Genomic DNA, 12099 nt, shown 5'->3' on the forward strand with positions numbered 1-12099 from the left:
AACGATAAACTAAAAAGGAATTTAAAAACCTTAAATAAAAAAAATCCGTATTTAATTATACGGCAGATTTTAAACGTATTATCGCTAAAATAAAATACACTAACGATATTAGGATTATATTATATTATTAAAAATTTAAAAATAATATTAAAAACGAGCTTAGCAAAATTTTTAAATTATTAGCCGAATTTAGCAAATATAGCGAATTTACCGTTAAAATCGATAATTAGTTATATATTCGATAAAAAAAAACCACTTTATACTACGGTTTTAATAAAATTACGCTAATATAGGGAAATAACGGAACCCTTAATAACCTAAAAATAATTAGCGCGATAAAACCTTATATAAAATTTATAACGGATAAATAAACCTTAACGCTACCTAGCGCAAAAATAAATCTAAAATTAAATGCTATAATTACGATAAAATAAAATATTACGCTAATAAATATCGCTAATTTAAAAAATTAAAATTTAAATTAATATTAAAAGGCAAAAGGCAGTTTAATAGCACTAAAAGGAATAATATGCCTTATAAATTACTTTTTTAAACGGCGTGCTTCGATAATAAATATCGAACGCATAAATCTAATAAAAATAAAAGCGGATAATACCCCTAAAAACGGAAAACCTTAATAGCTATACGATTAAGAAAAACCGTATATTTTAGAAAATAAAAGCAATTCTAAAATAATAACGATTATACATTTTCGGATACCTTAAAAAACGAAGCATACTATTAAATAAAATAAGCAAAAGGCCAAAACCAGCAAAATTTATACGATAATACCTCCAATTACGAAAAAAGTATCGACATTAATATAGACTCCAATAAGCAAAAAAAAGACAAACTCGTCAAACTCATCCAAAATAACGACGAAAAACACATTATCGATTATATATTATTCTAAGGTATGATTGGTGGATTATATAACTTAGGCATAGGGAAGCGTTCGTATAATTCGTAAAATCAGGCCGTAAAAGTACTTATAAGGCTATATAATTAATTTATTAAAGCTTAAGGAAAGAATAATTAACTACGGAGGAATAACTACCTTTTATACCTATAAAATCAACTAATAAAAATATTCTAAAATATATTACTAATAAATTAGATTTATAATTAAATTAATTAGTAATAAAGTTGATTTATAATCAAAAAAACCATCGAAATTTATAGATTTCTATAATATGGGTTACCTTATAACTTAGGGCCACTATGGCCAAGTGCATTAGCTATATTTAGTGGGGCTGGATCCAGTAAAACGTTTTATTAGATTCCAATAGGTTCTAGTGGCCATAATGGCCATAATAATTAATTATAATAATTTATTAATTATATAGCATTATAAATAATAGCTATAAATAGTGCTGTACTAACTATAAATCAATATAGGGTAAATTTTACTAATTTCCTATATATCGTTATTTAACGATATTTCGATAGGTTTTATAGCTATTATAACGATATAATATGCGTTATAAAGCTAATTTTATATATTATACGATATTATATTAATATCCGTATAATACTCCCTTTATTAAATAATATCGGTTAAATTTAATAATTTAATAAATTTTTAAAATTTATCTTTAGGAAATAGCTTTATAAAGCCGTTTGCTAATATATCGTTAGTTAAAATATATTCGATTCGAATATTTTTATTTTTAACCTTTTACTATACGTAAAAATACCGTATAGCCGTATATTTAATACGTTAATAATATTCCGGATTATATGCTAAATTTATAGCCCCCGTATTATCTCCTTTTGTAACGGGACATTTACTCCATATATTTATAGTTTTTAAAGGGATTTTTAAATTAGACTAGTTAAGCTCTATAAAAGCTCCTGGATAGGTATATAAATACGACCTACCCTTTATTTTATTTATATAAAATTAGATTATTTTTAATTACTTATTTATGCCTATACACCGCTCCTATTAAGTAATATCGAAACCCTAAATTATAAGCTTTTTTAATTATTATAATTATAAGCCCGGTATATATGTAGCTAAGCTATTATTAAATTTTCCGCATATTTATATTATTTAATAGGATGCTAACGGAATTTAATTTTTAAAACCTAATTTTTAAAATTCCGACTAATATTTTAAACTCGATTTTTAAAATTAAAGCATTAAAAACCCCGTTTTTTTATAAAAAATATTATTTTACGCAAGCTTCGATACCTAAAATTATACGGTTAAAATTAAGCTTATTTATTAAAAAGATTAGGTAGCTTAGTTTTTATAATACCGGTTTTTTTCGGAATAAAATATTATTTAGGATTATATTAATCCTAAATCGACGAAATTATAGCTATAAACTAAATAGCCTTTTTTAATAAAAATTTATAAATTTAAGTTTTAATATTAATTTAAAAACGATTTAATTTAGCAAATTTTTAATTAAAATAAAAAAAATCTAAATATTAAAAGAAATAAACCTGTTTTTTCCGAGCTTTTTTGCTAAAAAAAGCTTTTTAAAGGATATTTTTAAAAATTTAAAACCTAAGCGTTTAATTTCGAAAAAGAACTCGTTATTTAACGGTATATTAATAAATTTAAAAAATAAATATAGGATTTTATAAATATTAAGCTTTAAATTATTATATTTATAAAAGCTTTAAATTAAAATAATTATATTATTCGAAATTTTTGCCGTATATTTTAAAATTTAATAGCTTTAACCGAAAAAGATTTTTTAAAGCAGGTTTTTAAAAAATATAAAAACGTATTTATTAAAGCTAATCGAGTTTAAAACCTTATTATTTAGCATTAAAAATAATACGAAAAATTCGAATTAGCGCGCCGCTATAAATCGGAAATAATAATCGGTTTTTTTGCTATAAATAACTTTTTAAACGCCGTTAACGATAAAATCCTTTTAAAATAAGGAATATCGATTAAAAGGAAAATTAATAAATAGCTATATTCCAAGGATTTTACGCTTTTAGATTTAGGAAATATGCTTTAGAAAAATCTGTATTTAAAAAATAAAATTAGCCGATTTCGGTAACGGGTTTTCGCCGCTTTTAACGCCGATAGCTTTAGCTTTAAAGCTTTTAATTTAAAAAGCTTCGGAAACCCCGATAAAAATATTACGTATTTATATCGAGCTTTTAAAAAAGCTGCTTATTAATAGCCGCTAAAATAATATTTTATCCTAAAATATACGCTTATAGGCTTTATTAAGCGTATTATTAAAATATTAAATAATAAAGTTTTAAAAAAAATTTAAACTCGAATTAAGCATAATAAATATAAAATTTTAAAAAATAACCTAAAAAAAAAAAGCTGGATTAAAAACTAAAAATTTAAAATTACGAATTAAAAAGGTCCGTTTAAAACTTTTAATCTTTAGCTTATCGGTAATTTTAATATTGTAATTATAGATTTTTATATCGTCGGTTTAAATAATTAATTAGCGGTATATTTTATTATTTAATTTAAATACTTTTTATACGAAAATACCTTTTTAAATAGCTATAGCTTAATTTACGTTGCTAATAATATTAAATTATTCGTTTTAGACTCTTTTAGGCTTAATAAAACCGGATTTATAATTAAAATTAAAATTTTAGCTTTATTTATTAAAAAATATAAAATTAAAATTATTAAAAATATGCTTAAAAGCTTTAATAATTAAATTATAATATTAATTTTAATTAACGTAACTTATATTTTTAGTTTTTATTATAATATCGTATTAGAAATTAAATTAAAGAAAAAAAGCGTTTAAAAATATAGTTTTAATACTATTTTTAAAATTAATAATTTAAAATAAAACTAAATAATTGCTAAATTTATAAAAAAGCATAATTTAATATTTTTTTAATATATCGAATTTATTATTTGCTTTTTTAAGATTTTTTCCGAAATAAACGTAAGCTTTTATTATTTAGTAGCTTTTAAGCGTATTAATTATCGAAAATTATAACGGTTAAAAAATTATATTAAGCCTAAAATTAATAATAAAAAGCTTTAATATTTACGTTTAGGATATTTAAAAGCAAATATATTCCGAAATTTAGTATATTAAGCAAAAAATATTAAAATTTAAAAAATACGATAATTCGATTATAAAATATGCGCTTGAATTTCCGTAAGCTAAATAATTTTTAAAAAAGCTCGAAAATATTAATTTATAAAACTTTTTTAATGAATTTTAATCGATATAATTTATTACCCGAAAATTTTAAATAAGTTTTTTAAAGCGCTTATTTTTAAAAAAAAATAGTTTAAAAAATATTTTAAATATTTATTACGATTAAAAAAAGCTTTAAAAATTATTTTTATAATTTAAAATTTTATCGCGATAATAAAAAAATAATATAAATTAGATGTTTTTATATTATTTTTTAACGGAAAAAGCTTTTTAATATTATATTAAGGAAAAAAAAATTTTAAGCGCTAGGTATAACGGGAAAGTATCGAGCTAAAAATTAACGCTTTTTATATTTATAAATTTTATAAAGGTATTAAAAGGGCTAATAAAAAAATCGAATAAAAAACCGTAAAAATACTTTAATCGGCTAATTTTTTTAAATTTTTATAAAAAAAGGCTTTTAAAGCCGTTATATATTTATATAATATAAGCCTATCCTAGTTAAATAGCTTTAAATCTTTAAATAAAACCTTAAATTTTTAATTTTAGGGATATTTTCGATAATATATATTAAAATTAACTAAAGCGCTAATTAATAATTTATAGCCTAATTAAAGCTTAATATACGTATATAGGTGCGCGTGCTATTTTTTAATTAAAGATTAAGAACGAAACCTAAAGTTAACCCGATAAAAAACCGAATATAAAGCTTACTTAAGCTATTTAATAGGCTATTATATAAATAACCTTTTTCGAATTTAGGTTTTAAATATAAAAAATATAATTATAATACGTAATATTAAATTTAATAAAATATAATTTTATAAAAAAAGCATCCGGGAAAAAAAGCTTATTATTTAGTAATATAAACGCAATAATATTATTTAAAAAATCGAAATTAGCGAACCGAGTTATATTAAAAACGATTTATTCGTTAAATTAAATTTATAAAATATATATAATAATTAATAGATTTTGCACGATTTAAAGGGTAAAAAGGCTAAAAATACGGTTTTTAATAGCTTAATATAAATTATTAAATAGCTTAAAAATAATAAAAAAATTAGCTATCCTAACGATTAAAAATCGAATATTTATTTAAATATTTTTTTAAAAGCTGCTAAAGCTTTTAAATTAAAAATATATATAAAATTACTATTTTTAGAAATAACGCCTAAATTTTAGATTATAACCGGATTAGCTAATTAGGGTTATAAAAATGCTTTATTATAAAACGCAAAAAATAAGCCTTAAAACTTTTACCGTAAAATATATTCGAACGGATAAAACGGGATAAAAAAAACTTATTAAAATATAATAAAAAATATAAAATTTTTAAAAATAATAAATAAAAACTTTAAAAAAAATTAATTTATAAACGCTTCCGAATACTAAAATAAAGCTAATATTAAAATTTATATTAATATTTTTAAAATAAAAATCCTAATTAAATTTATTAATTTAAAAAAAACGTTTTTATCGATAACTAAAGGTAAACCTAAAAAAAGCTCGAAAAAATCGATTATTAGCGATAAATTATTATAAAGGTTAATTAGGGAAAAAAAAGCTTTAAATAAATATTAAAAAATATTTGCGATTTTCGATTTAAATTTATTTTGGTTAAAATTTTTAAATTTAATATTTTAGGTTTTTTAGGAAACTAATCCTAAAAAATATAAAACTTTATATTATATAATAGCTATAATAATGCTAAATTATAAATTCGAGCGGTTAAAATTAAATTTAGTAATCGAAATTGCTTTAAATAAAAAAAAAAGCTTAAAATATTAAAAAAAATCTTTTTTAATTTTAAAAAAAAATATACCGTAATAAAATTCTAGCTCTTTTAAAACGGTTTTTTAATTTTTAAAATTATAAATTCCGAAATAATTTTTTTTAAGCAGTATATTTAAAGCTGCGAATTTTTATTTTTAAAAAAGTTTAAAAAAAAGCGAAAACGGAAAAAAAAATTTAGAAAATTAATTTTATTTATATAGGTTTAAGTATATAAATTCGATAAAAATAATTATTTTATTAAATTTAAAATTCGATTAATAATAAAAAAAGATTTATAAAAAAAATTTATTAAATAAACTTATACCTCGATTTTAGCTATAAAATCGTTTAAAATTATAATAGTGGTAGCTGCAAAATTCGACCTTAAATGCAAATAATACGATATAATAAAGGCGTTTTTAAACGCTTTTAAAGGGAATTTAAAGCTAGTATATTACGAGCTCCTTAAAGGATTTAAAATAATTAAAAAATGCTTAAAGCTTTAAAAAGCATTATATGGGCTAAAAAACTTATTATTATTTTAATATCGGGAGTTTAGCAGCACCCTAGCCTAATTAGGTATAAAGGCGTTACCGGAAAAACCGTATTTATTTTATAACCTAAATAAAACGGTATTTATAATTTTTTACGTAAACGATATTTTTATTTTATATTAAAAAAAGCATAAGGACGTAAAAAAGAAATTTTTCGATTAAATTAAAGGAAGATACGAGCTTAAATTAAAAAAAGACGTAATTTAGTTCCTTAATATCCGTATTAAAAAAGATAAAATTAAAAAAATATTATTTTTTTATATAACGCTTATATTGAAAAGATTTGCGCTAAATTTAAGGTAAATAATAATTTTTATATTTTAGTAATACCGATTTTATGCGAATTAATACTAAAATATATTAAAAGCGCTTTAAAATAAAAAATTAAAAAATATTAAAAGCTTATCGGGTATATTTTATATATAATTATTATTATCCGATTAAATATAGCTTTTTTAGCTATTTTGCTTTTATATTTCCTTATAAATCCCGGATTTTTATATTTTAAATATAAATTTTAGGTTCTAAAATATTTATACGGAATTAAATACTTAGGAATCTAATATAAAAAAAATAAAAAAGCTTAGGTTTTAACGATAATTAATAATGCTTTATTCGCTAACGACCCCGAATTAAAACGTAGCTTTTAAAAGTATATTATTAAGCTTTTTAATAATTTAATAATATAAAAAGCCTTAAAATAAGCGATAATTTTAATTAATATTATAAAAGCTAAGCTTTTTGCCTTTTTAAAAATAGGCAAAAAAAAATATAACGTTTTAACGCTTTTATAAAAATATTTAGCTTTAATTTAAAAAAGCTTAAAATATTTATTACGATAACTAATAAATAATTTAATTAATTATTTATAAAACTTTACGGGTTATTATTAAGCTTAAATATATCGATTTAAATAATATATAGCTTAAATAAAAGCATAAAAAAGGTATTTTTATTATTATATATTTAAGCACCGAGCATATGCTAATAAATAGGCTTATAAAGGCATTACCGAAATAAAAATTTAAATAATTTATCGTATATTTAAATTTAAAAATCGTAATATTAAAGGTAAAATAAGCTATTATTTTAAAAATTTAAAAAAAATAAAAACGCGAAAATACGGCTTAACAAGCTAAAATATAAAGGCTTAAAGGCTATAAAAATAAACGGAAAACGAAAATATTATTTTTAAATTTATATATTTTACTTTTTAACCGTTTTACCGTCTTTTAGCTTAATAAGCTATTATATACCCTTTTTATACTAATTTTTATTTTTTATTAAAAGCGTAATCCTAAAAAAACTTTTTATCCCGCTTATATAAACTTTTAAATAAAACCTTTTTTTAATCCGGCTAATATAAAAATAGGGTAATTTTAATTATAATTCGGAATTAATTTTTAATACGCTTTTTAGCGTTTTTATAATTATAAAAGGTAAACGCATAACCGATTATATAGGGATCCCTAGCCTAAAAAATTAATTAATAATTTTCGAAAAGCAAAAAAAAAAATATTTATAAAGCAATATAATTATAATTATTATTAAAATAGCGCTTATAACGGTTTTTACCTTTAATAATATAATATAGCCTATTAAAACGGCCTTTTATAACGCTTTTTAAATAATAAAAGCAGGGCTTTTAAAATTTGCTAATAATACGCTTAAAAGGCTTTTTAAACGAGGAAAAAAGATTAAAAGCGCTTTTTAAAAAAATCGGCTTTTTTATATTACGGTAAAAGCGACCTTAAGCTAAAGCTAAAAGCTTATTACGGCAAAATTAGTAAAAAAATTTGGGGATAAAAATATTATTTTTAATATAAATTAAAAAATTATCGGTTTTAATAAATTTAAAAACCCGAAATTAATAATAAAAGCGGCAGTTAAAATAAAAAGGGTTTTTAGGCTTATTAAAGCTAATAGCTTAAAATTTGCGAGCCTAATTAGCTTTATAATTTCGGTTAGCCTATTTAGCAAAAAAAAAATAACGGCTAAAAAGCTTATTAATATTAATAAAAAATTTATTAAAACCTTTAAAATTAAAAACGCTAATTAAATTAATATTAGTTATCGAAATATTTCGAAAAGCTTTAAATAATTTTTTTTTAAAAAATTAGTTTTAAATTTAAAATTAGTTTTAAGCTCGGGATTAGGATTATTAGGTTTAAAATTAATTTTGAAATTAGGTTTTAATTCGAAAAAAAAGGTTTAAAAAGTTAATAAAAATTGCGCCTAATATATTTTGCGCTTATATTTATTCCGCTAAAGCTTATTAAGCTTAGGGATTTAGGTTAGGCGGGAATTCGTAAATAAAAAGGATTATAAGATTTTTAGGATAACGAAATTAGGGAAAAATAAAAATAAAATTAATAGGTAATAGCTCGTTAAAAGGATTAAATTTAAAGGATAAAGGCTATTAAAAAAAAGCTTTGCTATTATTATTTTAGCTAATTTTAGCTTTAGCAAGCTTAAAGGTAATTTAAAAACAATAATTAATAGCTTTACGTTTAATAAAACAGTAAAATTAGTTATCGGGATAGCGAAAAATAATTAAAAATAAGCGGACGGAGCTTTTAAAGCTTTTACTACGCTTAAAAAAGGAGCGTTTATTTTTAGGTATTATAACGGCAAATTTTAAAAACTTAATAACGATAATAAGTTTAAGGATAAAAAAAAAGAATTTAAAGTTAATAAAACTTAAAAAGCTAAATTAAATAAATCCGGAAAAATTTAAAAAAATAAATATATAATAAAAAAGGAAAAAAATAAAGCTTAATATATAAAAAAAAAGTTTTCCTTTTATAAAAGGGAAAAACCTACGGTTAGGATTTATTAATTAGAAAATTAGTTACTAATTTTAAAGTAAAAAATAAATTAATAATAAATTTTTACGGATTAGGAAATTTAAAATCGGACGGAATAGGCAATAGTTACTAATTTTAAAAAGGCAATTATTAATTTTAAAATTAATTGTTTTTTAAAAAATTAAATATAGGGTCGTTTAAAGCCGAAAAAAAAAGAGCTTACGGAGCTTAAAAAAAGTAGGATAAACGGACGTTAATAAAAACTAGTTTTCTAATTGAATAATTGTTTAGTTGCCTAAAAAGAAATTGGAAACCGAAATTAAATATTAAAAATTAAAAATATATATCCTAAATATATAATTTTTAAGCTTTTTTAGGACGCTAAATCAGTTTAGGGGGTATATAACGGGATATTTACTTTATATATTTATAGTTTTTAAAAGGATTTTTAAATTAAACTAATTAAGCTTTATAAGAGCTCCTGGATGGGTATATAGATACGACCTACCCTTTATTTTATTTATATAAAATTAAACTATTTTTAATTACTTATTTATGCTTATATACCGCTTTTATCAGGTGATATCGAAACCCTAGATCATAAGCTTTTCTGACTGTTATACCTTTAATTAATACGGTATTTATATTAATTCCGATTTCCGTAAAAAGATTTTTTAATTATATTGCTTTATAAGTAGCCTACTCTAATCCGTTAAATTCGGCTTCGGTAATTAATAAAGAAATCGTAGATTGCCGTTTTAATTTCCAATTTATCGGCCCGTTATTTAAAATAAATAAATAATTAAACGTTAATTTACGGGTTTCATAATTACTAGCAAAATCGGCATCGGAATAACCTATTAATCCGGGTTTTATTTTCCCGTTAAAGGTAATTCTAAAATAGTAATAGGATTTTAAATAATTAAATACCCCTTTTACCCCTTTTATTATAGTTTTCGATAGGTTTTATATATATTTAGCTAAATATACTATAAAATAAGCTAAATCGGGCCTAGTTTAAACTATAGCGTATATTAATCCATTTAATAAATACTAATATAAATAGATAAATTCCTTTAAAGCCGGTTTTTCGTTATTTTTTTTTTGCCGTATATAACGATTTTGGGAATCTAAAGCTAAATAGTATATTAGCCGGTTTTATATCGGAAAATCCGTTAATTTCCAATAACTTTTTAAGGTAAATTGCCTGGTTTATACGAATTATTTTATTTTCTCGATTTTTTTTAATTTATATACCGAAAAAATAAAAAACTAATCCCAAATCCTTTATTTCGAATTTTTTCGAAATATCCTATTTTAATTAGTTAATTTTACGTAAATCAGGGCTAAAAATCAGGAAATCATCCACGTAAATTATAATAAAGATATTAGATTTTTTATTATAATAAGCTAATTCGTCTAAAATAAATAAATTAAATCCAAGCTTTTTTAGGCTATTTTTTAGCGTAATTTGTTATTAGCGTAAACTTTATTTAAAACCGTATAAGGCCTTTCTAAGCTAAATTACCTAGGAATTATCGTTTTTCCAACCGAAATTATTTAATTCCGGGTTTTCGGAAAAAAATTCGGATAATCCGTTTATAAAAATAATATATACTTTTTTGTATAATTCCCCGTTTAGGAAAATACCGATTATATCGATTTATTCGATTTCCTAATCGTAATAAGCTGCTAAAGCTAATAAAAGCCTTTAAATAATGGATTTTATTCCCGTAGCAAACGTTTCGAAATAATTAATTTTATATCGTTATTCGAATTTACGTATAACTAATTTAGCTTTATATTTATCGATATTTCCGTTTTTATCGGTTTTCCTTTTAAATACCTATTTTACGGATAATAAGATTTTACCGGCTTTTTAGACTTTATTTCGATTAATAGCTTAAAAAGTCTTTTTTTAAATTAATTATCGTAATTTAGCGTATATAGCCTAAATCTATTTTTTTAAGGCTTTTTAATACTTATTTTATTATTTTCGGTTCCGTATAGCCTAAATTTTCGATAATTAAATAATACGAAATATCGGCGAATAATTCGTCGTATTTAACGAATTTATCTCGTTCGGAATCCGTAAATTTCGGAAAAATTACCTTAATATTCGATTTATTTAAAGTAATCGAAAAGGTATTATTAATATTTATAAGTTTAGAATTTATACTAAATTTATTATTTATATTAAATTCGTTCCTGGGTAAATCCGGTCGATCGTTAATTATAGATTTATTTGTAATAAATCGAAGAATTCGATCGTTTCCGGGAGTTGGATTTAGTGGATTTTGTGGATTTACCGTTTCCGGGATTTGTGATTAAATAAATTTACCGTCGGTAGGACTTTTATCCGGTATTATTTCCTAATCCGGTAATTCCGAATCCGGTAATTTCTCCCTTTTTTTTCGATTTTTAGGTAATAATCGAATATAAAAGGTCCGTATAATTTATAATTTATATAGTCGATCGGGAAAATATACGTAATAGATTTTATTACCGTTATATTTAATTATTTTCCCGTTTTCGGTAATAACTCCGAATTTATCGGAATTTTTACGGATTTCTTTCGGTTTATAAACTAAAACTGGTATTCCTAATATATAGATTTAGGATAAATTAGGCTTATTATCCCGTTTTAGCCAAAAATAATCGTAAAATTCCTAATAAGGGGTAAATAAACCGGATACCGTAGCAATAAAATTTATTAGATAAATTATTGCTTTTATAACGAATTCCTAAAAGTTTTTCGGGAATTATAAATCGATAAAAACCGTTTTAGTTTTTTCGATAATAATCCGGTTCGTACGTTTGGCTATACCGTTTTATTTTAATATATAA

The sequence above is a fragment of the Pestalotiopsis fici genome (genome assembly GCF_000516985.1).
Source record: "Pestalotiopsis fici W106-1 unplaced genomic scaffold PFICI_Scf_1, whole genome shotgun sequence".
Taxonomy (NCBI): Eukaryota; Fungi; Ascomycota; class Sordariomycetes; order Amphisphaeriales; family Sporocadaceae; genus Pestalotiopsis; species Pestalotiopsis fici.